Consider the following 27,435-nt stretch of genomic DNA (forward strand, 5'->3'; position numbering starts at 1 on the left):
GGGAGACACAGGGCATGAGCGGGGGGTGGGGGTGAACAGGGGAGACACGGGCCATGAGCGGGGGGTGGGGGTGAACAGGGGAGACACGGGCCATGAGCGGGGGGTGGGGGGAAAAGGAGGGAGACAGACACGGAGCATGAGCGGGGGTGGGGAGGAAAGAAGGGAGACACAGTGCATGAGCGGGAGGTGGGGGAAGAAGAAGGGAGACACGGGGCATGAGTGGGAGTGGGGGGAACAGGGCAGACACGGGGCATGAGCGGGGGGTGGGTGGCGAAAGAAAGGAGACACGGGGCATGAGCGGGGGTGGAGGGGTGGAAAGAAGGGAGACACGGGGCATGAGCAGGGGGTGGGGGGAAGAAGGGAGACACGGGGCATGAGCGGGGGGTGGGGGTGAACAGGGGAGACACGGGCCATGAGCGGGGGGGGTGGGGGAAAAGGAGGGAACAGACATGGACCATGAGCGGGGGTGGGGGTGAACAGGGGAGACACGGGGCATGAGAGCGGAGTGGGGGGAACACGAGGGAGACACGGGCATGAGCGGGGGTTGGTGGGTAACACGACGGAGACACGGGGCATGAGCGGGGGGAGAGGGAACAGGGCAGACACTGGGCATGAGCGGGGGTGGGGAGGACACGGGGCATGAGCGGGGGGTGTGGGGGGTCATGAGGGAGAGAGACACGGGGCAGCATGAGTTGGGGTGGGGGGTACACGAGGGAGACACGGGGCATGAGCGAGGTGTGGGGGGAACAGGAGGGAGACACGGGGCATGAACGAGGTGTGGGGGGTAACACGAGGGTGACACGGGGCGTGAGCAGGGGGTGGGGGAACAGGGCAGACATGGGGCATGAGCGGGGGGTGGGGGGTAACACGGGGCATGAGCGTGAGGTGGGGAGAACACAAGGAAGACACAGGGCATGAGCGGGGCTGGGGGGTACAGGTTGGAGACACGGGACATGAGCGGGGGTGGGGGAACAGGGCAGACACAGGGCATGAGCAGGGGTTTGGGGGGAAAGAAGGGAGACACGGGGCATGAGCGGGGGTGGGGGGGACAGGGGAGACACGGTGCATGAGCGGGGGGGTGGGGGTGAACAGGGGAGACACGGTGCTTGAGCGGGGGTAGGGGGACAGGAGGGAGACATGGGGCATGAGCGGGGGGTGGGGGGTACAGGAGGGATACACGGGGCATGAGCGGAGGGTGGGGGGTACAGGAGGGAGACACGGGGCATGAGCGGGGGGTCGGGGGGGAAAAAAGGGAGACACGGGGCATGAGCAGGGGGTGGGGGGTAAAGAAGGGAGACACGGGGCATGAGCGGGGGTGGCGGGGGAAGAAGGAAGACACGGGGCATGAGCGGGGGAAAGAAGGGAGACACGGGGCATGACCGGGGGGTGGGAGGGAAAGAAGGGAGACATGGGGCATGAGTGGGGGGTGGGGGGAGAAGGGAGACACAGGGCATGAGCGGCAGGTGGGGGGAGAGAAGGGAGACACGGGGCATGAGGGCATGAGCGGGGGGCTAGGGGGGAAGGGAGACACGGGGTATGAGCGGGGGGTGGGGGAAAGAAGGGAGACATGGGGCATGAGCGGGGGAAAGAAGGGAGACACGGGGCATGAGCAGGGGTTGGGGGAAAGAAGGGAGACACGGGGCATGAGTGGGGGTGGGGGAAAGAAGGGAGACACGGGGCATGAGCGGGGGGTGGGTGGGGAGAAGGGAGACATGGGGCATGAGCAGGGGGTGGGTGGGGAGAAGGGAGACACTGGGCATGAGCCGGGGTGGGGGGGAAGAAGGGAGACAGACACGGAGCATGAGCGGGGGTGGGGGTGAACAGGGGAGTCCCGGGGCATGATCAGGGGTGGGGGTGAACAGGGGAGACACGGGCCATGAGCGGGGGGTGGGGGTGAACAGGGGAAACACGGGCCATGACCGGGGGGAACGTGAGGAAGACACGGGGCATGAGCGGGGGTGGGGGGAACGGGAGGAAAACATGGGGCCTGAGCTAACTGTGCAGGCAGCACATCGTGCTCCTCAGCCCTCCGCAGGCCACCGTGTGCCAATGGCGTGAGCGGGGGGTGGAGGAACAAAAGAGAGACACGGGGCATGAGGGGGGGTGGGGGGAACGAGAGGAAGACACAACAGGCATGAGCGGGGGGTTCGAGGAACGTGAGGAAGACATGGGCATGAGTGGGGTGGGGGAACGGGAGGAAGACACTGGGCCTGTGCTTACTATGTAGTCGGCAGATCCCGCTCCTGAAACAATCAACAAAGATGGCGGGCGTCTCTGAAAAAAAGACGCACTGCACGCTTTACTGCAGCCAATGAGAGTGCACGTCAGATGTCTGCGGACATCACGCAAGCCGCTTGCCCAATCCCCATCCTGTCCGCGGAGAGAACAGGGAAGTGTGTCCGCAAAGCGGACACAGATATCACTAATTTTTTCTGACCTACTTTTTGGTCATTTTTTAAAAAAAACTACTGGATGGATTTTCACCAAATTTGCAAAAGCATGCTTTCGGGACCAAGCCGCTGCTCCTGGTCCAAATTTGGTGAAAATCCGTCCAGCGGTTTGGGCTGTAGGTGTGAGCAAAGTTTTTTTCCCTTTCAGTCTATGGGGAAAAAAAAAGAATTGGGACCCCCCCTATAACTTTTCCCCCCCTGGACCAAACTTTGTAAAATATTTCATTGTGTACCATATACTTTTTTTGCAAAGTTTGGTGTGGATTCGTCCAGGGGGAGCGAAGTTATAAGCCGCCCAAAAAGTGCTCTTCCAATGGAAACAGCAACTTAACCGTAACTACATGGCCACTACCTGGTCATGTAATATAGAAGAGAGGAGAGGTTATGTGTTGTCAAAATGATCTCCACGCACTGTGATATTGAAATGTCCTATCCACCTATGTGAGAGGAGAGTTATTCACTGATTCGGACCAGATCCTGTATGTTATGATCAATACTATAAATGTCAGTTTGGGGAATCTTCACACTTTAGGACAGGCAGTGGCTTGGAGATATTGTCGCGGCTGGATGATGTGACCCTTGCTAAAACATATTCGTCCAGTGCTGGACTACGCCACATGCCACATCTATGGCCTGGCCATGTTGCTGCGGCATAAGGTGTAATTATCACGGGTCTATGCACTGCTGTTTGGTGTAATTTGCACAATTCAGGCATGACTACCCCCAGGATTTTGTCCAAAGCAGCCATTATCATGCTCTGGCTATTCATTGCCTCAGGTGTCACTGCATGCCATGATGCTGCCCTCCTTTACCCCCGCAAACCCCCCACAGCGATTCACAATATCAACCTTGTAAATGACAGCTGGGTGCAGATGGCGAACCAATGCTGCTGCATCTGTCCTTCTCAGGTCCAAGTGCTACGGGGCAGGTCGAATGTGGACACAACTATGGACACACATTGCTCATTGTTAAGGTCCACTATTACATTTTGTGCACCACCAAGTTGTATTGGACCCTCCACACCAATCTGTGGCACCATTGGCCCCTCCGTAGGGTCTTCCAACACTGTGCCAACTGGCATGTTCTCTTTGCCAGTGCCTGCTGCACAAGCCCACTTAATAGGTTGCATGTCCTAAAAATGTGTCTGCCATTAATGTGTTCTGTGCTGTGGCCACTGTATGAGATAATGATGTAATAGTGACATTTATATGGCATTCATGACCCATCCATGTACAATGACCCAACCTAAGACACCAAGGGCCTGATTCACAGAACATTTTTCAGTGGGATTGCACCATTATAAAACACTTCTGTGAATTAGGCCCAACATTTCTGTATTGTGCTATATCAATGCCCAAGGCACATCTAGATGCTCCTTCCATTCATCGGCCTTGAGCCTAGTTTGGAGGACAATTACCTACACACCATGGATGCCACGCTTTCTGCCCCTACTAAATCACATAACACGGAGGCCCACACAGGAGCAACAGAGTGGTTGTGTGGGTGCCCCCCTGGATGAAACTGGGCAGCATCAATTCTTCCTATTCCCTTCTCTGCGACTGAAGCTATCATCCCATCCAGTGTGGCATTTAACAATACTAGACATCAGGGCATGGTGGCGGAAGACAACGTCCTCATGCTCTTTCATGCAGGCAACTCATCTGCAAAGTTCGTAGTGCAAAGGCTCTTTTCTCCATCCTTTGCCCCATTGCTTCGTTTCTCCCATCCTGGTGCAGAGCTTTCAACTGATGCCACATTGCTCTACAGGGGCCAGATTACAGAAACCTTGCACCGGTGCAAGGGCAAAGTTGCACAGTATTAGCACTAGGGCAAAGTTTGCCCTATTTTTTAAAACACTAGGACATATTAGAAAACTATTGCACTATGACAAATGCACCTTGACATTGTAGAAGCACCTGGGAAAAAATTCCCTAGTGCAAGAAAGATACATTTTGGATGCGTTTTTTCACCAGGGCAAAGTTTGCCCTAGTGCTAATACTATTCCGTATTAGCACTAGGGCAAACTTTGCCCTGTTGCAATAATGCAGTGAAAATCTATCTTTTTTGCCCAAGAGCAATTTTTGCTGCATGTCTACACCATGCCAAATTGCACTTGTCATGGTGCAATCATTTTCCAATATGTCCCATTGTTTTAAAAAATAGAGCAAACTTTGCCCTAGTGCTAATACCGTGCAATTTTGCACTTGCACCAGTGCAAAGTTTCTGTAATCTGGCCCCTGGTGTGTTATGATTCCACTTTTTAGCGCAATGCAATGTGCATGATGATATGTGCCTATTGGACGTGTTTGTCCCCCATTTTCTTGCACAATTGAAGAATTTCATGTGTGCATATTTTGCATTTGAATTTGCAATGTCGCGTTTCAGGTATTTTAGTCTTGTCTCTTTGTCAGTCAACGCATCTTTGCATGATCGCTTATTTTAGGGTGATGCACGTTTTTGTGGAATGGACGCCCGGATTGACTTTTGTGAAGCTTTGTTGAACTATACAGATGGGAATGGATGCTTGATGCATTTCTACTTAACTCTTTTGCTCTAGTTGTGCATAAAAAAAAGCATTTGTAGTTCATGCGAGTTTAGCATACCTGAAGTTTATAACACAATCCTGCATAATGTTGCAGCATCAAACTGCAGTGCGAGCCAGTGGATCAGATGCGAACCCCAAAGTCACATCATAATTATAATTATAATTGTTCTTTTATAACGCATAGTCTTTCATTATGGGTTTGGAGCCTGGTGAGTTTGGCTACAGAAGCAAGTGAGCCACTGCCAATTTGATGGTTTCCAGAAGAAGAAGCCATCAGACTCAGGATCATAGAAGGCTGGATGTCCATCCTCCACCTTCCAAAAGCACCTGCTCAAAAACCCTTTCCCACTTTCAGAACTCCTTGATTGAGCTCGAATATATAAACATGTATGCTGGCAAGATGCAGTAATGTAAGCCCCCAAGATGTTGGCCAATATAGCAGCAATACCCTCCAATCCTATGAAGCAGTACGGAACGCGACCATCTAAGAGATTCCCGTCAGGCCCGAGGACCAACACAGAGTCACGCCTACCGGACAACAAATCAACATGCACATTCTCCAGATGCGGATTCCTTTTCCCACATAGAATGCCACGGACAACACAGATGTGTGGCAAATGTGGGCAAGTGGGACATTAAGAAACAGTATGCAGAAACAGATTCCCATTCTCTACACAAACGGCTGCCATGCCTGAAGCAAAGTGGCAAATGGTCTGACAGATCACCGTTGAAGAACATCAATACCCTCTGCAAGATTTTGCTGTGGAGGCATTATCACTTGATAAAGAATGACAGAAGAAACAGAGGAATAATCATCTCCAAAGATGGCGCTGACCCTTCAAGGACAAGAGGCACTATTCATCATAGATACAGGAGCCACCATGAACATAATGACAGGATGACAGGAAATTCACCAAACTCAACATCCAAGAAATATGTTATCCGCCCCTGGTCAACATCTTGCAATGGGGGCAACTGACCCATTTACCTGTGTGGGTCATTTCTCCGACACGTTGTACCATCAAAAGCCAGCAATACGAACAATATTCCAAGTACTTAGGACTCCGACTCTCAGCAGATGTCTGTTATGCTTCAAAACAGCCAAACACCTGGGCCTCATTGCCATTACATGCCACTTAGAAAGAAAAGAAGATGGCAAGCCCAGCGCGGGACAGATGTGCAAGGTGACCATCCAGAGGAATTTCCCCGGCTGGTTACGGGACTAGGAGTTCTGAAAGGCCCTCCTAATAAACTACACATCAACAAGGACATATCACTGGTGTCTCAACACCAACGACGGGTGGGGTTCCACCTGCAGCACAAGGTGACGTAAGAATGACAGTGTCTCCTTAAGGATGACATTATCTTGTACAGTGCCCCCTATGGGATCTTGCTGGTTTGTTCAGATGATTCTGTGCGCGGTCTATTTCCGGTCCACACGGAAACAGACCGCGCACCAAGATACGTAAGGGCCCAACAGGAGCCACTGTGTGCACAGAATCATCCGAACAAACCAGCAAGACCCCATAGGGGGCACTGTACAAGACACAATAGCCTTGATAAGGACCTACAGGTCGAAACACGTGTCAGCTGACCACTTGGGGACATAAGAGCCCTGTATGTACTACATGTGTACCACGACTCAAGATGAATAAACCATTTCACAAATAAAACAGTTAAAACGCAGCAAACAGCGTGGAAAATCGATTCCTTAAAACAACACAAGGAAGATATCCAGGAAACCACCCACCCCCAACCACCTTTTCACACCACACAAGGCAACTACTAATGACAAGATTGCCAAGAAAAAGGATGCATGTCATGAGTTACTCAAACATGACATGGATGAAGAGATCCGAGAGTGGCACACAAAAAGGAAAGTGGCTCCAAAGACATATACCGACAAGCAGAGGAGAGCATCAGAGAAAGACTTTGAAATTGGATACGAGGTGATTGTTCATCAGAGACAAGCGAGAAAGACAGATTCAAGATACTTGCCAGAAGTAACAATAGTAGTAGCAAGAAAATGTACCATGATCACTGCCACCACAGGAGACAGAGAAGTGACTAGAAATGTGGTGCAGTTTATACACTTCAGGAATCCAGAGAAGGAAGAAAGAAACACTCCTAGTGTAGTGATGCCATCAGAAGAGAGGAGAACGACAGTGACAGAAGAAGGAGAAGAAAGTGAAGACCACGAACGAGAACAGTGTGAAGTGCCAGGAAGATCAGGAAGAATCATACTGAGGCCATGACAATGGATGGAAGAGATGCAGATGTAGACATTTAAGTGGGTGAAGAGGTGTCCCTTGGAGGATGCCGTACCGAAGAGGGAGGGACAAGAGGAAGGAGCTGGAGGAAGGAAGGGAAGTGATGAGAGGAAAAGAAGAGGATGTTGAGAAAAGAGATTAAAGCAGTTGGTTGAAACCCACCTGTGCTCCTGTCTTACTCAATGCGTGTATGACCATTCCTGCCCCGGTGGTCACAAAAAACAGAATTAATCATCAGCATTAGTAGCTAAAGTGCATAGTGCCGAATGTTTCTCTCCATTTACAGTGATTACATCGACCGTAGGTCATTTGTGGTCTTCTAGTTCACTATTGTAGGTCGAATTTTTTATTTGTGTGTATGTGTGTAGAGTTAGTATGGCTGCGGGAGACTGGAGGTAGAGGGGTAGATGCACTATGGGGGAAACTACAAACAGTGTTAGATGCTATCAAAGACGTTTCTCTCTGATTCTCATTTCTGTTCTCATGAAATGATGTAGACACCAGCAAACGGTGATGCGTTGAGCACTCATCACAAAAATGTGCAGGTCGACAATGTTTAATGTTATGCAGGAGTAGAACAAATGTGTATTCTTACGTGGGCATGTACCGTCATCTGCAAAGTAATAATACACTTCTACTGCCCCTTCCCCACACTTACAGAAGAAACTGCTATCACTCAAACATCAAGTGGCCAATGAAAGTTGGCTTCTTCAAAGACATGTTATACATTTCCTGGCTTGTACACTGGAAACACAGGATAGATGGGTCCCACAGCTATGAGATGAAAACGCAGAAGAAAGTTCTGTTAAAGCCTTGCACGGCCTGGTGCACGAGTTACTTATGTGAACAGCAGGGGCCTGTGCAGCGTCGCTGCACTTGCAAACACAGATCCATTCCGCCTCTCACAAAGAGCCTTGTGTTGAGGTGGGCTTTGCGTGGAGCCTGAACGGACATGCAGACTAGGAAGGTATCTGTGGGAAATGTACACAACTACAAGTTTGTCATCTTAATCTAGGCATACATGAGGCCAAAGGCCCATCTCGGCTTTGACAGTGTTAGTTGCTTTTGCTTTTGTTTCCAAAGAAGGGCGGGGAACTTCATACCAGGTAGGCAAGGTTTTATGAAGATTGACATCATTTTACTTGAGGTGGAAGCGTGTGACTATCTCTGCAAGTCCAGAAAAAAGTCGGAAACGCTATTTCCGTCGCATTTAAGGGTCTGCCAAATCACGGGCTTGGCGGATTTTTCCCCAGCTCTGAGCTGGGCAAATCCATTGGGCCCAATGGGGAATGGGAAATTCCCGAATGGGCCCAATGGGTAATGGGGACTTACCGTTCCACGAAACCCATCATCCGGCGCTAATAGCGCTGGGGGTTTGCGTTTGGGCTAATAGCCCCGGCGGTATTACCGCCAGTGTTAGCGCCCAACTCGTCTTTAGAAAAGGAGACAGACTGAGTTTTATCTTTGGTGACATTTCTCTTATATTTCCTGTTCCACGTTTGTTTCTGCTCATCTCTCTTCCTGCTTTCTCATTCTCTAGCTCTCCATCTCAACCCTCACTCTTTCTTTCTCTTTCAGGTTCTGCCTGCTTACTTGTGAATGTGTGTCTTGCACTCATTGACATGGTTTGCACCGCCAAGATTTTTGATTATGAAGCAGTGAGTTTCTCACTTGTTCTCTCCTTTGGCCAAGGCGATTGATTGTGCATGTTTTGTACGAACCTAAATGCACTTCAGTCATCCTCATAGACCCCCTAATGTTCAGTCATCCTCATAGACTCCCTAATTTTCCATCTTTCATCCCCGTCCTATAGATAAATTTGCGGTCTCACTTCTGAGGAAGACTGAGGCTAGGGCACTGATCTGGCATAGGGCACGTCTCTGGCATAGGGCACCTATCTGGCATAGGGCACTGACTTTTCATAGGGCAAAGAGATGTCTACTACTTTGTGGTGAGGGTTTAATATCCTCTGTATTGACCCCATGCCACAGTTTGAATTAAAGGGCACTTTTTTTTCTCTCTTGAACTGCATCTTTTTTCAATGCTGCATGTAACGTAATGTAACTCCTCACTACAGCATAGTGGGACTAAGTATGCAACAGCAGGCTTCTGAGGCTGGGGCCAGGGCCAAACGATCCATACAAAAATACATCCGGTTCCCTCCTTCAGAGCACCCTTTGGAAGCCACCCGCCAACAGACTGCTCTTTACTCATCCTCTGTATCCTGTGATGGGGATGATGGCGAGTAGTGTAACCAGATGACTTCATGTCACTTAAACCACAGTTTGTGCTCCTGGGCACAAACTATATTAAACAAAATAATGCATTATTGGAGATGTAGTACCTTTGTTGGAATAAAAAGTATATTGTGCCTCCTATTGTAATAAATATATTAATATTGGCCTATGCCAAGCTTCTCGAAAGTCATTTGCGAGATCTGTGTTACAAGGTCCTGATCTTTAATCTATTTAGGCTGCCATTTTTAGGTCAAACCGCCATTTTAGGATTTATGTGGAAAAGTCACCCTGTGAGCTAAAATGGTGGACGATGTCATTGCAAATTTCAACATGGCCGTCTTGACCTCTGTACATCGCTAATGTGTAATCTGCCTGCAGGCTACTTGTTGAGGTCATGAACAGAGACCTCGTCCTACGTTGACCTATGTGTAAAAGGATTACTCGTGCAAGTAAACCAATCCACGAGTATGTAGTATGATAATGTATTTACACATTGGACAAAGAGCATCTGTTCTACTATATTGTATTAATGTTTAAGAAGACCTGCAATACAAAACTTAGAATACACAGTTAATGCATATGCTTATTGTTACATGTAATAAAGAACGAACCAGTTAGATGCGGTTATTTGAGACTCAGCAACGAACCCTAGAATTGGTAACATATAAAGTAGAATATGAACCCGAAGAGGGGTTGGCCATAGCGCTCACAAAATGTATAAAAAGCGAATGCATTCTAAATGTACAGTCTCTCACTGAACAAACTGAACCACGCTGGAGTTCTTTGTGTTGTACTGAGGGCCGATAGCTATCTGACTTTGCACTGTTTTGTAATTGTATTCGATAGAGAATAAAGTACTTTGTATGTTCCTTTGAAACCTGTGTTTGGTGTATTTCCTTTTGGGGTACTCAGCCCTGATATTTTGTTTCTGTTTTCACAGTTGGCGCCCAAATAGGGACCCTCAAGATTGATGCCGGATTGTTGAAGGTTGACACTTTCTATCAGACCGGGATCGGATGTTGTGTACAAAGTAAGGGGCCCCTGGATGAGACGCGACACCTCAGCAGCGCTGCACAATCTGATCCCTGGACGACTAGCCTGTGGTCTGAGACGGCATCTTGACGAGGGTCCACTTATCGAGGCGGGAAGATTTGCCGAAATCACCATACACGAGGTAAGATTAGTTAGGTCCTCCTTAGGTTTGGCCAGGTGAGTCGTGACCCGATTCTTAATTTAACCCTGGCAATGTGAATTTTGGCGCATTGTATCTGCAGACACAATTATTGACCAGGTAACACCAAGAATTTGAGATATGCCTGGGAAATTGTCTACCTGCTTTAGGGCATTTTTCCGCAGTGATAGACAATCTTTGGAATTTAGCCGTCCGGCACCATAGGAGGGGTTGCCTGCATGTACTATGCACTGTAAGCATGGCATTGGAAGTATAGTATTCAATGATATTTGGCACAGACAAACCAGACATACCTCTGAACTTCAGTGGCCAATCAATGGTAGTTTTGAGATCCCTCGCATTGAATATTTGGAGTCAGTATTGTTAAAGAAAAAGGCTAGACCTGCAGCATTTGATGTTTTACAGAATTGGAAAGAAGAGGCGTTACAACAGCTTAAGAGTAGAGAAAAACATGCGCGCCGTCATAAGACGGTTGCCGAAAAAGCATTATTATATGATCAGGATAAACAGACTGAGTCGGCTAAAAATATGGAAAGGGCTTTTTCACTTGGTATTCAGAAAATCTATACTTCCAAAGATCTCCATGATTCTGATGAGTTTTTTGAGAAAATATTAAATGAACGAAGGCCTGGTGCCTCTGCGCCACCTCCGTATGTTCCTCTTCCCGCTGCGGTACCTTTTCCTGCAGTTATTCCTACTCTTCCTGCTCAACCTGTTGTTCTTATTCCTTTGACTGTTGTTCCTCCGCCTGCTCCTCTGCCTCTTCCTGTTGCACCAGTTATAACTCCTCCATCGAAATTGCCTGTCCCCTCTCTTCCAAGTGGTCTTGGGCCGCTTGTAATCAATCATGGTGCAGGCTCGAAGGTTGTCACTCGCAGTACTGTACCACCGGAGAAGAAACGTGAGTTATTTGCATGGGCTGAACATTGTATGGAGAACGGTGATCAGGCTAGTGTTTTTTCCATACTTTCTAATACGGATAATTTTCCTGAGAAAAATGTTTTTATTGAAGGTTTGGGGATTCAGTTATGTATAATGTGGGAAAGATTAAATAATACGGATGTTCCGCAAGGGTTAAGGGATCTAAATACTTTAGCACTTTCCTGTCATGATGCCTACCCCCAGGCATCCGGACCAAGCCCATCAGCCCCGGGAGCAGGCATCTAGACATTTAGTAAAACCTCAGCAGCCCCGGCTAGGGGCTATCTGGGTTCAGTCCTGGCGCCTTAGGTGCCAGGCTCATAGTAGAAATCAGTCCTGGCGCCTAAGGCGCCAGGCTCATAGTCATTACTTACCTCAGGCAGACCATGCTGCAAATGACTCCAACATGAAGCCTGAAAGGGACTATTTTTCTACAGGGACTATTTTTTACTTGGGTGTGGTTCTAGGGACTTCTTACCTGGGACTACTTTTGAGGCTATTTAAATCACGCCCAACCAGCAACACACGCTTCGCGTTATTCTGCATCCAGCAGCGTAACACTCACCGTGCCTGCAGCCTGCATCCAGTCTTCTGACACGCCCGCCTCGAATCCGGAGCTCCTAAAACAAAGAGGAAAGAAAGGGACAAGGTTAGAAAACAAACTTATTTCTATTCCACACCTGATTCTGGATCCATCTTGTCTCCGGACCTGTAAAGAACATCATTTCTGCACGCGCCGCACTTCCAGGCTGCAGCACCGCGCCATACTCACCAGTCTTCACAGCATCCTTCTAGTCGGTGCTGCCTCCATCATTTCTTCGCCGAACTTCGGCACCTAGGAGACAAAAGAAAACCACAAGGTGAGCCGAGAGAACCAACAAATATAATTCTTACCACCATAGACTTACCTTACCACCGCGGCATCCTTTTGTGACTCTCCATGTTTTCACGTGCCGCATCTGTAAAGAGAGACAAAACAACACGTTTTCCTCGTGCAACATTTACCGGACAGCGCCGGATAATACAGACTCTTACCTGAACGCCACCAGCTGCCACAAGAGCATCTTTTAACGAGCCAGCTGCAAGACAAGAAAGGAAGGGGGGAACAAGAGTGAACATCGGACATATTGAACTCTATGAACTTAATACTTACTGGTCCTCACCAGGAACCTCAGAGTCGATACTCTCCGGAACTCTCCCGAGCCTTCAAACCAGTGAAGTAACTGGAATCGACGGCCCCTGCAAATCCACGCAGGATGGAGTGCTCATCTTTCAAGAATATAAGGTGAGATTGCTGTGAGGGCATTTCGGAGGTGATTAGTTGGGGAGGACTGTGGGGGTGCCATCACTTGAATCCACAAGTGGCTAAATCCATCTCTCCACTTGCAGGAGAATATTTCTACGGGTTAAGCAGACAAGATTAGGTGGGCAGATCCAGTCAGTCATCGCTGCACTACACATCACGTGGGTGGAGACTGCAGCTGTCTGGATCTGACCGACGCCCCTGTGGGAGCCAGGTGAGCGCAACATTTCCAGAGATACTGTGGAGAAGGTAAATGAGCATGTCGAAAGGCTATTTGAATATAGAAAGGAGTTAGAAAGGATACGGAATGAGGATGATGAAGAGGAAAGTATGTATGTACAGAAACGGTACCTTCCGTGTCGTAAACCGATATCGGAGGAAATGCGAATTTGTAAGAAAGATGCAATTAGATGGATTTCAGACATATCGATTACTCCAGTTGAGGTATATGACACATATAGTCAATATATGTTGGAAATGCAGAGGAAAGTGATACAGGTAATGATAGAGTACCTGCAAGATGAAAGTGTGAAGAGGAAGATTAGTTGTCCCACAGAGTTATTGAATATTTATAAGAGAGCTTTTTCGTTTGACACTTCTTCAACTGCTTTAGCGCTCGATTTGGCTCTGTTTCTTAGTAAGCGTTCGGAGTTGCCTACATCTCAGTTGCCTATGAGAGAGGTTCATCCGACATTTGTCCCGAAGGTTGAGGTTGCGGCCGATGCTGCACGAGGTATAGTCGCTGTGGACATTTCCGCACATAAAGTATCACAGTCTGTTCACGTCCCGTTTTCACGACAGGAAGTGAACACCATTTGACAGTCTATTCTTGAAATTAGGAAAAATCCGACAGGGTTCTATAAAGAGATGGAATCCGTTTTGCAATCCTCAGAGTTCACCTTGGGCGACATTGATTTGTTGTTTCCAGTATTCCTGCCCGTAGATTTATGGAAACAAGTAAGAACTATTGACAATGTATGTTGGGAGATACATGGGCAAATTTAACTAGATTCGATGGGGAAAGGCCAGCTGGTGAAAGACCACAGCAGGTGATGTTAACCTTGCCTGATAGAATCATTGCTAAATTAAAAACCATAATTCCCGAAATAAGAATTATATGGGACAAGCTTACGGCCTGTGTCCAAGGAAAGTCTGAGAGTGCTACCGAGTTCTTTAATCGGTTTGAACAGGTATTTACGGATTTCAGTGGACAAGACTTAGGCACAGAGTCTGGGAAAAGGTTATTTGTGGACAAATTTGTACGTGGATTGCTGCCTGACATCCAGTCACAGATTATGTCCTCTGAGAGCGCTTGGCAGGCGAAATCGCAATCAGAAGTACTGCATATGGCTCAGTATTATGAAAATCGTGTCAACAATGAAAAAGATAGGATTGAAAAACGGAAAGGTGATTTAAAAACAAAGGTGCTATTGCAGCAAATTGTTAGAGGCCCCAGAGGAGGTAACTCTCAGGTTAGAGGTCAGTATGTCCCACAAGGGAATGTGCCCTTGGGTCCTGTGAACATCAATCAATGTGCTTATTGTCGACGAGAGGGTCATTGGCGAGCACAATGCCCTGTCCTTCAACAGAGGTCGAATAATAACATGGGTAGGCGATCTAGAGGTTGCCTGGGTGTAGGGGGCCCTGGTAGAGGTCAGTTCACACAGGACCCTCAAAAACCTTTTTCGCAGGACAATCAGACTCCGAGTGTGGATACTAAGAACATATTCGATCATCCTTCCGCTGCATATTTGTCTGAAGAGCTTCCTTTTGACAATATTCTGCTTCGTTAGGATTGCCCGAAGTAGGGTTTGGAACCTACACCTATTCCCATCAATCAGAATAGTCCCTACATTGAAATGGTAGTGGGAAATAGGAAACATCAGTTTTTGATAGACACTGGAGCACAGAAGTGTTCCATTGATCGTTCACGGGTTCCAAACTTTCCACTGTCAGGGCAAACCAATGTTTCTGTAGGGTTTTCTGGTACTCCCGTTGTTTGTCCGGTCTCTATGCCAGTACCTATTTCTTTGGGTCCTTTTATGGACCAGTGTCCTTTTCTATTGACCTCAGATTGCGGGGAAAACTTTCTGGGATTGAACTTGTTAAAAGAATTAAATGCAGTGATTTATTGTTCTTCTGATGGAGTACGCTTGACAATTTCACCGCAGCAATCTTCCACTTCGCAATTTCTGACTAGACCTTTGCCTCCAGAATTCATTGATGTACCAGAGAGCTTATGGGCTGTTGACAACAATGATGTTGGTGTTTTCCAGATTGAGCCTGTTAAGATAGTTTTGAAACATGGAATTGAGCTACCACGCATTCCCCAGTATAAGATTTCGGTTGAGGGCGAGCAAGCTTTGAAATGTATTGTTTCCGATTTTGTGCACCGTGGTGTGATTGAAGAAATCTCGGGAAGTTTGTGTAATAGTCCGATTTGACCAGTGTACAAGAAAGGCGATAATGTAATTCTGTTTAGTTTTATAATTGATTTATGTGCCATTAATAAAGTTGTGACACCGCAGTTTCCAATTGTGCCTGATGTGACAACGATCTTAGCCATGAATCCAGCTACAGCTACTTACTTTAGTGTTGTGGACCTAAAGAATGCGTTCTTTAGTATTCCTATACACAAGGATAGTAGATATTTGTTTGCGTTCACCTTAGGAGGACGCTCGTTTACATTTATTCGTGCACCTCAAGGGTACCCAGAAAGTCCTAGTATTTATAGTAGGGCTTTGAAAGAGCAACTTGATACCCTTGAATTGCCCTCTACTTGTGCTTTGCTTCAGTACGTTGACGATTTGCTTCTGGCTGCAGACTCTGAGAGTGCCTGTAAGGAGGGCACTGTGTTACTACTTATTCATCTAGCTAAGCATGGTCACAGAGCTTCGCTTAAGAAATTTCAATATTGTTGCCAGGAGGTTGCCTATTTAGGCTATCTCCTGTCAAAGGAGGGAAGAAGATTGACATCTGAAAGAATAAAACACATTTCTGGTATGTCTGTCCCAAATACGCAGAAGGAAGTTAGGGCCTTGATAGGTATGGCTTCTTACTGTAGGTTGTGGATCCCAAATTTTTTTACTAGTGATAAAACCGATGTTGACCTTGACGAAGAAGGGCATTTCTTCGCCGTTGCCATGGACTTCGGAACACCAGCAATCATTTGACTTGCTTAAGACTGCATTATGCTCTGCACCAGTTTTGGGCACACCAAACTATGAAAAGGCCTTTGTATTGTTTGTGCCTGAACGTGATGGATGTGCTTTGGCTGTATTAACGCAGGAGCATGGAGGGGAATAATAGGCCGTGCGGTTACTATTCCTCCGCCCTTGATCCTGTAGCATGTGCTTTGCCAAGATATTTGCGTGCTGTCGCTGCTGCAGCTGCGTCTGTAAACCAGAGTGAGGGAATGGTCCTAATCCATGATTTGACCCTGATGGTGCCTTACTCTGTAGATGAATTATTGAACCGAACTCAAACGCAACACCTCACTTCCGCACGGTTGACGAGATACGAATTCATCTTGTTTGCCCCTCACATTCAAATTAGGAGGTGTTGTGTTCTTAATCCGGCTGAACTCCTACCTTTCCCCCAAGATATTACTTGCGGCTATAAAGATTCATATGATTGTTTGTACACGACCGAGCAAGAAACAAAGGGCAGGATTCATTTGAAAGATACCCCTTTGGATAATCCACAAGGAGAGCTGTTTTGTGACACTCCTGCTTGAAACTTCCGGATGGTACATCCACAGCCGCTTATGCAATCACTACCTTAAGCACGGTTGTGGAAACTAAGAGAATTACACATAATTCTGCGCAGGCCGCAAAGATTATAGCCTTAACCCGAGCTTGTGAAATTTCCGAAGGGCTTGCAGTGAATATATATACTGATAGTCAATATGCCTTTGGGGTGGTTCATAACTTTGGGAGACTTTGGTCGGAAAGAGGATTCCTAACCTCGCATGGTACCAAGATCCAACATGGCACCCTAATAGTGCAACTTCTCTCAGCACTTGCGCTCTCTACCCAGTTAGCAGTTGTGAAATGTGCAGCACATCGCAAGTTTGTAGATAACATTGGAAAAGGGAATGCTTTCGCTGATCAAATAGCCAAACAAACTGCCACTGATCTCTGTACGGAGATATATGTTTCTAGGTAGACTGAAAATGCTGATGTGATGGATGAGGGAGTGGGGTCTTTACGGGATAGCCCAGACGATGCCACAGTAGCAGAAGCCAAGAGGCGGACTGAGGGCTTGGGAGAACTTGATAGCGCTGGGTGTTAGGTGGACACGGTGGATGGGAAATGGTTACTCCCCGATGCGTATGTGCTAATGATGGTTGTAATGGCACTCGGTCCTACGCATGTATGTGCTCAACAGATGATGAAAATGTTAGAAAGAGTGTGGGTAAACAACAAAATTTCAAAAATTGCTCAGAACTATGTCCAGAATTGTATGATTTGCCTACAACATAATATGGGAAAGGGGACAGCAACCCAGGGGAAGTTTTGGGCCACCCTCTGTCCCATTTGAAGTAATTCACTTTGATTTCATTGAAATGGAGCGATGCAATAATTTAAAATATTTATTGGTAGTCATTTGTGCTTTTAGTAAGTGGGTCGAGGATTTCCCTGTTAAAGATGCCACAGCTATGACCACTGCGAAAACTATGTTAAAAGAATACTTTCCCCGGTTCGGTTTGCCGAGAGTTATGTGGTCGGACAATGGTTCACACTTTGTCGCCGCTCTAATCCGACAGATATGTACAGCGTTACAAATTGACGAAAGGTTCCATTCGGCCAGACATCCTCAGAGGGCCGGACTAGTAGAAAGATACAACGGTATCATCAAGAACAAACTCGCTAAGACGTGTGCCGGCACCAAACTAAAATGGCTGGACGCCTTACCGATCGTGTTACTAGTCATGGGTACAACCCCTCAAACTAAGACTGGGCTCTCTCCATTTGAGGTGGTAATGGGGAGACCTGCCAATATTTGGAATTTGCCAAAATGTCGAAAGTTAAGAGATATTGAAAATGTATTACTTTCAGATTATTGTAGCCAATTGACTAAAAACCTGTATTTGATTTACCACCAGGTAAGAGAGGCCTTACCTGTAACGCTCACCTGATTCTCGCAGAGGCGCCGGTCTTGACTGGGCGACTACCGTATCTTCAAAGGTGATGTGTAGCACCCGGTTGGCTCTTTGGGCTGGACCTCTGTGCACTGTATGCCTGACGTGTAGAGTAAGATGTCTGCAGATAAAAAATATGGGGTTAATGAACTGGGGTTATTGGGGTGTCCCTATCTCTTTCCTCTTCTCCTCTCCTGTAGACCCCCAAAGGTTAACGCTCTCACCTTAGGTAAGTGAATGCCGAGCTCTCCATCTGCCTCAGGGCAGGGTGCTGTAACCAGTTTCTTCACTGGATAGGTAGCGCAGGCCTCTTGACTTCAGAGGACTGCTGTCCGTCGTTTACTGCACGAACGGTAAGTTTCGAGTCATTCAAATGTCTTTAAAGTCTTTAGTAATGATGTCTCTTGTTTTGCAGGGTTCCGGCGATGGCGGATGACGGGCTGAAGTGAGTTGAAGATGGAGCCCGTGTGATGAATAGAAGCGCCTGGAAGCACGTAACTAAGCGCTTGTTGCCTGCTTCACTATGCGCTCTAACTGTCTTTTTATTTTGCAGGTACGAGTTCGGAGCGGCTGCAGGGTGCCGGAATACCCACTGGATTAGATGTGGAAAGGAGTAATGGCACGTGAGTATTAAAGTTCCCCAATGTCTTTAAACGCACCTTGTTTTGTCTTTCAGATGCGGGATGCAGCGCCGAAGGCCTCCGGAGCGTGCGAAGAGTTGGTAAACTTTTGTCTTTCAGATGCCGGAATGCAGTGTGAAGACCTCCGGAGCGCACGAAGAGTAGGTAAGCCTTTGCCTTTCAGATGCCGGAATGCTAACCTGTTCTTTCTTGTCTTTATAGGTGTTGCTGAAGGCTGGATTCAGGATGGTAAGCCTTTGCCTTTCAGATGCCGGAATGCTACCTGTTCTTTCTTGTCTTTATAGGTGTTGCTGAAGACTGGATTCAGGATGGTAAGCCTTTGCCTTTCAGATGCCGGAATGCTAACCTGTTCTTTCTTGTCTTTATAGGTGTTGCTGAAGACTGGATTCAGGATGGTAAGCCTTTTTCCTTAGGCCCAGGACCGGATGCAGAAGACACGATGAGCGTTCTGCTGCAGAGGTTGCAGAATAACGCAAAGCAAGATTCATCCACCGGGTGTGGTTTAAATAGCCTCCTGTAGTGCTTAGGTGTCTCCTTCCACAGCCACGCCCAAGTAAGAAAAGAGTTCCTGGTAAGAAAAGAGTTCCTGCCTTCCAGAAGAGTTCCAGTGTTCTGAATCTAGGGAGTGGCTCCAGCCCCACCCAACAGGAAAAGTAGTTCCAAACAGAAGAGGATCAGAGGCTCAACTGGCAGGCAAGTAAGCAGCATGGTCAGCTGAAGGTAAGTCCACCCAAGCATTATGAGCCCGGCGCTTCCAGCGCTGGGACTGGGCATATTTATGAGCCTGGTGCCACTGGCGCCAGGACTGGGTCCAAAAGGTCCCAATTGGGACTGGTTGGCACTCGGAACCTGGGTTATGGATCTGCTTCCAAGGGAGTTGGGAAAACCCTGACCTTTTGGAAGCAGAGATCATGACAGTACCCCCCCTCAAGGCCCCTCCCAAACCGGGCTTCTCCGGGGGTTTTGGCTTGTCAGGAAATGTTCGGTGAAATCTTTTGATTAGGCGAGGAGCGTGGACATATTCAGCAGGTTCCCAGGATCTCTCTTGGGGGCCGTAGCCTTTCCAGTCAATTAGGTAGAATAGTTTAGATTTGGAGATCTTGGAGTCCAGAATGCTTTTGACTTCAAACTCGAGTTCTCCATCCACTAGGATAGGTTTTGGAGATTTGGTTAGTCGGGTTTGAGGTTGCACGGGTTTTAATAGAGAGACGTGGAAGACTGGATGTATCTTCATGTGCGGGGGCAAGTCCAACTTCACCGCTACTGGGTTTACTATGGTAGTGATGGAATAGGGACCAAGGTATCTTGGGTTGAATGTGCGTGGCCCTTTTAGAGATAGATATTTGGTGGATAACCAGACTTGATCCCCTACTTGATAGTGAGGGGCTTCCTTCCGATGTTGATCTGCTCCTTTCTTGTATTGTTCTTTAGCCCTTTGAAGGTGAGAAACAGCTTCCTTAAAGGCTTGGGTGATTGTAGAATGCAGGTAGTCTACTGCTGGTGTTTCAAGATCTTGGAGGGGATCCAACTCCGAGGTTCGAGGGTGACTGCCGTACAAAAGAAAAAACGGGGTTTTCCCAGTTCCCGAATGGACAGAGTTATTGTAGGCATACTCGGCTATCCAAAGGATATCTTTCCAAGTTTTTTCAGTTTGTTGCAGCATGCAGCGTAAATACTGTTCCAGAGTTTGATTGGTCCTCTCGGTTTGTCCGTCGGTCTGAGGGTGGTGACTGGTCGATAGTCTCACATCAATTTGAGCCGACCGACAGCAACTTCACCAAAAATGAGAAATAAATTGACTACCTCGATCCGAAATTAGAACCGAAGGAAAACCGTGCAGTCGGACGATGTTTTCGAGAAATTCTCGGGCCAGAGTTGCTGCTGTTGGCAAGCCTTTGAGCGGAATGAAATGCGCCATCTTGGAGAATAAGTCCACGATTACTAGAATCGTATTGTATCCGGAGCATGGAGGTAGATCGGTGATGAAGTCCATAGAAAGCGTATGCCAAGGGCGAGGTGGGATGTCAATAGGGCGTAAGAGGCCTGCTGGTCTTTCCTTTTGACTCTTGTTTTGGGCGCATACTCCACAGGACATTATAAAGTCTCTGATATCTTTTTTCCAAGACGGCCACCAGAAGTAGCGCTTGATCTTTTCTGAGGTCTTGGCTATACCGGGATGACCTTCCATTAAAGAGTCGTGATAACAAGAGATTACTTTTTTCTGTAAATCTGTGCTGGGTAGGTATAATCGTTCTTGGAAATACAATAAGTTGTCCTTTACTGCAAAGTCCTTTCCCTGCAGATGCCAATTCTGTATGTCTGCTGGAGTTACAAGTTGCCTGGCTTTATCCTTAACTTCCTCTATGGATTCTGTGGCGATTACACCCAGAATTCTTTGTTCGGGAATGATTGGTACAGGTTTAGGGTTGACCAAGTGTTCTTCCACTCCCATCCGAGAAAGGGCATCGGCTTTACCGTTCTTTGTACCAGGTCGATAGGTAATTATGAAGTCAAACTCGGCAAAGAATAATGCCCAACGGAGTTGTCTAGAGGATTGGGCTTTTGCGGTCTTCAAATATTGCAGGTTTCGGTGATCCGTAATCACAGTAACGGTGTGTCGGGCCCCCAGCAGATAATGCCGCCAAGCCTTAAAGGCAGACTTGATAGCCAGAAGTTCCTTGTCAGTAATCGTGTAATTGATTTCAGGAGGCGAGAATTTGCGGGACCAAAATGCCACGGGATGCAACTGATTGGTTACCGGGTCCTTTTGTGATAGAACTGCCCCCATGGCAAGGCTTGAAGCATCAGTTTCCACGATGTAGGGGAGTTCGGGGCGAGGGTGTTTTAAGATTGGTGCAGAGATAAATTTAGTCTATTGAAAGATGCAATATAAGCCAAAAGGTCTTGATTACCCTGTCGCAACGAAAGAAGCTCATTGTCCAAGGCCTGCCCCTGTGAATGTCTTGCAAACAGTTTTTTCATACTAAGCTGAAAGGCTTGAAAATCATGGAGAACCGGATCATCTTGATTAACTAGAGGGATCGACCAGTCTGCCGCATTGCCACTAAGGTACGAAAGTACAAAAGCTACTTTTGCTTGATCAGTTGGAAAGGCTGCTGGCCGGCATAAGAAGTGCAACCGGCACTGATTGATAAATACTGCAAACCTCTTTGGGTCACCAGAAAATCGTTCGGGCGGAGCCAGAGGTACATTCCCAGGTAGGTTGATCTGCACTGGATTCATAGAGGATGTTGAAGGAAGATTTGCCCCTGATGCGGGTAACGGGGTCTGTCCGGCTTGTGACTGTAGCACTTGTCTAGCAAGATTGTCTGTTCTCTCCTTGGAAATAATTAGTTCCCTTCTTAGAGCATTCATTTCCTGACGAGCTGCATGCACTTCTGCCCTTAGTTCCCCAAGTAACCGGGCTAGGGGGTCAGTATCCGAGGTTTCCATAGCGCCTGGGCGAGAGTTTTGCGATAGGCTTTGCGTTCTGTAACGCTCACCTGATTCTCGCAGAGGCGCCGGTCTTGACTGGGCGACTACCGTATCTTCAAAGGTGATGTGTAGCACCCGGTTGGCTCTTTGGGCTGGACCTCTGTGCACTGTATGCCTGACGTGTAGAGTAAGATGTCTGCAGATAGAAAATATGGGGTTAATGAACTGGGGTTATTGGGGTGTCCCTATCTCTTTCCTCTTCTCCTCTCCTGTAGACCCCCAAAGGTTAACGCTCTCACCTTAGGTAAGTGAATGCCGAGCTCTCCATCTGCCTCAGGGCAGGGTGCTGTAACCAGTTTCTTCACTGGATAGGTAGCGCAGGCCTCTTGACTTCAGAGGACTGCTGTCCGTCGTTTACTGCACGAACGGTAAGTTTCGAGTCATTCAAATGTCTTTAAAGTCTTTAGTAATGATGTCTCTTGTTTTGCAGGGTTCCGGCGATGGCGGATGACGGGCTGAAGTGAGTTGAAGATGGAGCCCGTGTGATGAATAGAAGCGCCTGGAAGCACGTAACTAAGCGCTTGTTGCCTGCTTCACTATGCGCTCTAACTGTCTTTTTATTTTGCAGGTACGAGTTCGGAGCGGCTGCAGGGTGCCGGAATACCCACTGGATTAGATGTGGAAAGGAGTAATGGCACGTGAGTATTAAAGTTCCCCAATGTCTTTAAACGCACCTTGTTTTGTCTTTCAGATGCGGGATGCAGCGCCGAAGGCCTCCGGAGCGTGCAAAGAGTTGGTAAACTTTTGTCTTTCAGATGCCGGAATGCAGTGTGAAGACCTCCGGAGCGCACGAAGAGTAGGTAAGCCTTTGCCTTTCAGATGCCGGAATGCTAACCTGTTCTTTCTTGTCTTTATAGGTGTTGCTGAAGAATGGATTCAGGATGGTAAGCCTTTGCCTTTCAGATGCCGGAATGCTAACCTGTTCTTTCTTGTCTTTATAGGTGTTGCTGAAGACTGGATTCAGGATGGTAAGCCTTTGCCTTTCAGATGCCGGAATGCTAACCTGTTCTTTCTTGTCTTTATAGGTGTTGCTGAAGACTGGATTCAGGATGGTAAGCCTTTTTCCTTAGGCCCAGGACCGGATGCAGAAGACACGATGAGCGTTCTGCTGCAGAGGTTGCAGAATAACGCAAAGCAAGATTCATCCACCGGGTGTGGTTTAAATAGCCTCCTGTAGTGCTTAGGTGTCTCCTTCCACAGCCACGCCCAAGTAAGGAAAGAGTTCCTGGTAAGAAAAGAGTTCCTGCCTTCCAGAAGAGTTCCAGTGTTCTGAATCTAGGGAGTGGCTCCAGCCCCACCCAACAGGAAAAGTAGTTCCAAACAGAAGAGGATCAGAGGCTCAACTGGCAGGCAAGTAAGCAGCATGGTCTGCTGAAGGTAAGTCCACCCAAGCATTATGAGCCCGGCGCTTCCAGCGCTGGGACTGGGCATATTTATGAGCCTGGTGCCACTGGCGCCAGGACTGGGTCCAAAAGGTCCCAATTGGGACTGGTTGGCACTCGGAACCTGGGTTATGGATCTGCTTCCAAGGGAGTTGGGAAAACCCTGACCTTTTGGAAGCAGAGATCATGACAGTACCCCCCCTCAAGGCCCCTCCCAAACCGGGCTTCTCCGGGGGTTTTGGCTTGTCAGGAAATGTTCGGTGAAATCTTTTGATTAGGCGAGGAGCGTGGACATATTCAGCAGGTTCCCAGGATCTCTCTTGGGGGCCGTAGCCTTTCCAGTCAATTAGGTAGAATAGTTTAGATTTGGAGATCTTGGAGTCCAGAATGCTTTTGACTTCAAACTCGAGTTCTCCATCCACTAGGATAGGTTTTGGAGATTTGGTTAGTCGGGTTTGAGGTTGCACGGGTTTTAATAGAGAGACGTGGAAGACTGGATGTATCTTCATGTGCGGGGGCAAGTCCAACTTGACCGCTACTGGGTTTACTATGGTAGTGATGGAATAGGGACCAAGGTATCTTGGGTTGAATGTGCGTGGCCCTTTTAGAGATAGATATTTGGTGGATAACCAGACTTGATCCCCTACTTGATAGTGAGGGGCTTCCTTCCGATGTTGATCTGCTCCTTTCTTGTATTGTTCTTTAGCCCTTTGAAGGTGAGAAACAGCTTCCTTAAAGGCTTGGGTGATTGTAGAATGCAGGTAGTCTACTGCTGGTGTTTCAAGATCTTGGAGGGGATCCAACTCCGAGGTTCGAGGGTGACTGCCGTACAAAAGAAAAAACAGGGTTTTCCCAGTTCCCGAATGGACAGAGTTATTGTAGGCATACTCGACTATCCAAAGGATATCTTTCCAAGTTTTTTCAGTTTGTTGCAGCATGCAGCGTAAATACTGTTCCAGAGTTTGATTGGTCCTCTCGGTTTGTCCGTCGGTCTGAGGGTGGTGACTGGTCGATAGTCTCACATCAATTTGAGCCGACCGACAGCAACTTCGCCAAAAATGAGAAATAAATTGACTACCTCGATCCGAAATTAGAACCGAAGGAAAACCGTGCAGTCGGACGATGTTTTCGAGAAATTCTCGGGCCAGAGTTGCTGCTGTTGGCAAGCCTTTGAGCGGAATGAAATGCGCCATCTTGGAGAATAAGTCCACGATTACTAGAATCGTATTGTATCCGGAGCATGGAGGTAGATCGGTGATGAAGTCCATAGAAAGCGTATGCCAAGGGCGAGGTGGGATGTCAATAGGGCGTAAGAGGCCTGCTGGTCTTTCCTTTTGACTCTTGTTTTGGGCGCATACTCCACAGGACATTATAAAGTCTCTGATATCTTTTTTCCAAGACGGCCACCAGAAGTAGCGCTTGATCTTTTCTGAGGTCTTGGCTATACCGGGATGACCTTCCATTAAAGAGTCGTGATAACAAGAGATTACTTTTTTCTGTAAATCTGTGCTGGGTAGGTATAATCGTTCTTGGAAATACAATAAGTTGTCCTTTACTGCAAAGTCCTTTCCCTGCAGATGCCAATTCTGTATGTCTGCTGGAGTTACAAGTTGCCTGGCTTTATCCTTAACTTCCTCTATGGATTCTGTGGCGATTACACCCAGAATTCTTTGTTCGGGAATGATTGGTACAGGTTTAGGGTTGACCAAGTGTTCTTCCACTCCCATCCGAGAAAGGGCATCGGCTTTACCGTTCTTTGTACCAGGTCGATAGGTAATTATGAAGTCAAACTCGGCAAAGAATAATGCCCAACGGAGTTGTCTAGAGGATTGGGCTTTTGCGGTCTTCAAATATTGCAGGTTTCGGTGATCCGTAATCACAGTAACGGTGTGTCGGGCCCCCAGCAGATAATGCCGCCAAGCCTTAAAGGCAGACTTGATAGCCAGAGTTCCTTGTCAGTAATCGTGTAATTGATTTCAGGAGGCGAGAATTTGCGGGACCAAAATGCCACGGGATGCAACTGATTGGTTACCGGGTCCTTTTGTGATAGAACTGCCCCCTTGGCAAGGCTTGAAGCATCAGTTTCCACAATGTAGGGGAGTTCGGGGCGAGGGTGTTTTAAGATTGGTGCAGAGATAAATTTAGTCTATTGAAAGATGCAATATAAGCCAAAAGGTCTTGATTACCCTGTCGCAACGAAAGAAGCTCATTGTCCAAGGCCTGCCCCTGTGAATGTCTTGCGAACAGTTTTTTCATACTAAGCTGAAAGGCTTGAAAATCATGGAGAACCGGATCATCTTGATTAACTAGAGGGATCGACCAGTCTGCCGCATTGCCACTAAGGTACGAAAGTACAAAAGCTACTTTTGCTTGATCAGTTGGAAAGGCTGCTGGCCGGCATAAGAAGTGCAACCGGCACTGATTGATAAATACTGCAAACCTCTTTGGGTCACCAGAAAATCGTTCGGGCGGAGCCAGAGGTACATTCCCAGGTAGGTTGATCTGCACTGGATTCATAGAGGATGTTGAAGGAAGATTTGCCCCTGATGCGGGTAACGGGGTCTGTCCGGCTTGTGACTGTAGCACTTGTCTAGCAAGATTGTCTGTTCTCTCCTTGGAAATAATTAGTTCCCTTCTTAGAGCATTCATTTCCTGACGAGCTGCATGCACTTCTGCCGTTAGTTCCCCAAGTAACCGGGCTAGGGGGTCAGTATCCGAGGTTTCCATAGCGCCTGGGCGAGAGTTTTGCGATAGGCTTTGCGTTCTGTAACGCTCACCTGATTCTCGCAGAGGCGCCGGTCTTGACTGGGCGACTACCGTATCTTCAAAGGTGATGTGTAGCACCCGGTTGGCTCTTTGGGCTGGACCTCTGTGCACTGTATGCCTGACGTGTAGAGTAAGATGTCTGCAGATAGAAAATATGGGGTTAATGAACTGGGGTTATTGGGGTGTCCCTATCTCTTTCCTCTTCTCCTCTCCTGTAGACCCCCAAAGGTTAACGCTCTCACCTTAGGTAAGTGAATGCCGAGCTCTCCATCTGCCTCAGGGCAGGGTGCTGTAACCAGTTTCTTCACTGGATAGGTAGCGCAGGCCTCTTGACTTCAGAGGACTGCTGTCCGTCGTTTACTGCACGAACGGTAAGTTTCGAGTCATTCAAATGTCTTTAAAGTCTTTAGTAATGATGTCTCTTGTTTTGCAGGGTTCCGGCGATGGCGGATGACGGGCTGAAGTGAGTTGAAGATGGAGCCCGTGTGATGAATAGAAGCGCCTGGAAGCACGTAACTAAGCGCTTGTTGCCTGCTTCACTATGCGCTCTAACTGTCTTTTTATTTTGCAGGTACGAGTTCGGAGCGGCTGCAGGGTGCCGGGATACCCACTGGATTAGATGTGGAAAGGAGTAATGGCACGTGAGTATTAAAGTTCCCCAATGTCTTTAAACGCACCTTGTTTTGTCTTTCAGATGCGGGATGCAGCGCCGAAGGCCTCCGGAGCGTGCGAAGAGTTGGTAAACTTTTGTCTTTCAGATGCCGGAATGCAGTGTGAAGACCTCCGGAGCGCACGAAGAGTAGGTAAGCCTTTGCCTTTCAGATGCCGGAATGCTAACCTGTTCTTTCTTGTCTTTATAGGTGTTGCTGAAGACTGGATTCAGGATGGTAAGCCTTTGCCTTTCAGATGCCGGAATGCTAACCTGTTCTTTCTTGTCTTTATAGGTGTTGCTGAAGACTGGATTCAGGATGGTAAGCCTTTGCCTTTCAGATGCCGGAATGCTAACCTGTTCTTTCTTGTCTTTATAGGTGTTGCTGAAGACTGGATTCAGGATGGTAAGCCTTTTTCCTTAGGCCCAGGACCGGATGCA

The sequence above is a fragment of the Ambystoma mexicanum genome, chromosome 4q (assembly GCF_040938575.1).
Source record: "Ambystoma mexicanum isolate Mex_15411 chromosome 4q, UKY_AmexF1_1, whole genome shotgun sequence".
Classification (NCBI taxonomy): Eukaryota; Metazoa; Chordata; class Amphibia; order Caudata; family Ambystomatidae; genus Ambystoma; species Ambystoma mexicanum.